The sequence below is a fragment of the Suricata suricatta genome, chromosome 12, assembly GCF_006229205.1.
Source record: "Suricata suricatta isolate VVHF042 chromosome 12, meerkat_22Aug2017_6uvM2_HiC, whole genome shotgun sequence".
Classification (NCBI taxonomy): Eukaryota; Metazoa; Chordata; class Mammalia; order Carnivora; family Herpestidae; genus Suricata; species Suricata suricatta.
This window is the reverse complement of record NC_043711.1, coordinates 1,485,985-1,487,882: the sequence shown is the minus strand read 5'-3', so window position 1 is coordinate 1,487,882 and position 1,898 is coordinate 1,485,985.

The window sequence follows — 1,898 nt, the reverse complement described above, 5'->3', positions numbered from 1 at the left end:
AGCGGGAGGCTGGCACCGCCGGGCGCGGGAGGGGGGCGGGGGCTTCCCTGCGCACCGGCAGCGCGCCCAGGGCGCACACGAGGGGGCTCTGGAGAGGGTCGGGGGCCCCGCCGCCGAGAAACTGGGGGATAGGCCCTTGCACTTCGCCCACTCGGGAATTTCTCTGGCTCTCACACACCCGCCTCTGTGTCCAATTATCCAATTTTAAGTACCCGGGACTCCTGCCTGCTCCGTCGGGAGAGGCGTCTGGGGCCAGGGTCAGCGCCCCTCTCCACCCTCAGAGTGTCTGGCAAGAGGGTGGGGTGGAGGGAAGGCGGGGTCCGGGTTCCCCAGGCCGAGCGTTTTGCGAAGCGCTTCCGGGCATTATCTGGTTTCACCCTGCCACGTGGGAGGCCGGTTAGACTTTCCCTTGCAAGGACGGGGAAACTGAGTCACGCTCTCTGGGCGCCTCGCGGCTGGCTAGAAAGCCGCCGAGAGCCGACTCGAATCCAGAGCTGTGCGGCTGTCCCCCTCCTCCCGTCCCCCCAGCAGCCACCCAAGAGGAATTTATGGCGCGCCTGCTGTGTACGCCGCGGCCAAACGTCGCCCCGCGCGTGCATGCAGGCTCGCGCTCCGACAAGCGGCTGCGCGCGCGTGGGGCGGAAGCAGCCCCGTGCGCGCGAGGGTCTTCGGCGGGGCCTCCGCCGCCGGAGACGCCCCTCAGCCCACCCCGCCGCAGCCCCGGAGCCTGGGAACCTCCGGCGCCCGGGAGGAGGGGGTAGGGTGGGAACGAGGAGGCCCGAACAATGCAGGGAAAGGGCGGGGAGGGGCTGCTCCAGATGGAGCTTCTGTGTGTCTGTGAGTGTCTGCCGTGCGGCCTTGTGGGAGGGGGTGGCCTGCGGGCTGCGCTGCAGGCCGGCTGGTGCGGGGTCTCCGCAGGCGGTCGCCGAGCACCGTGGGTCCCTGGCAGACGCGCCCGTCACCACCCTGGGCCGGCGGCAGGCGGGTCTCTCCCTCGCGGCGCAGCCCCAGGGCCGTCATTCCCAGACTTTCCCCTTCGAGCAGAGAAAGCCACGCTCCGGGATCGCCTGCCCAGCCGCGTGTGCGCTCCGCCGCCGCGAGTCCGGCGCTGCCGGGCCCGGAAAACTCGGGCCGCGAGGCCACGCCCCCTGCCTGGGGGCTGGGGTCGCGAGCGAACCGAACCGCCGGCTGAGACGCCAGGCAGGGCACCCCGGGGGGGGGGGCGTGGGGCGTGGGGCTTGGGGCTTGGGAAATGCTTCCAGGGGGAAGGAAGAAGGTGAGGCAGGAGTGGGCCAGGCCGGGGTCCTGCCCGGAGCCCTGGGAGGAAGGGAAGAAGGATTTCAGGAGCCGGGAAGGGCATGGCTTCCTTCTGCCGCCTGCCTGGAAGCCGGGGTATCACCTCCTGGGAAACACGCGCGCGCCCCACCCCGTCTTCGGCGCGGAGGGAGCCGCAGGTGAGCTGGGCCCACCCGCGGCCCGGCACCTTGCTGTGGGAGAAGCGGCCTGTGGAGATGCTCCCCGTGTCTCCTTCTCAGCGCCCCGTGGCCTTTCCCCTGGGACCTGAACCCCCTGGGGGGAGGCAGGAAGGACCAGGGACAAACGGGGGGACACACTTGGCGGATAAATGCCGAACTGCCCCATTCCTTCCCTGGCCCGGGTAGGTGTTCTTACTCCCTAGTCATTGGGCCCCTGCGAGGAAAACGGAGAGCGAGCTAGAGAGAGGCGTGTGTACGGTTGTGCACACGTCTGTGGAACGTGAGGCTGGGCTCTCCAGGGTCTGTGTGTGCCCGGGAGTACACGCCTGGGTAGTTCTGTGTGTGGGTGTCATGGAGTCCTGCTCCCCGGTACCTGGGAATGGAAGGGACCTTATTTGGAACTAGGTTTTTTGCAGATGATCA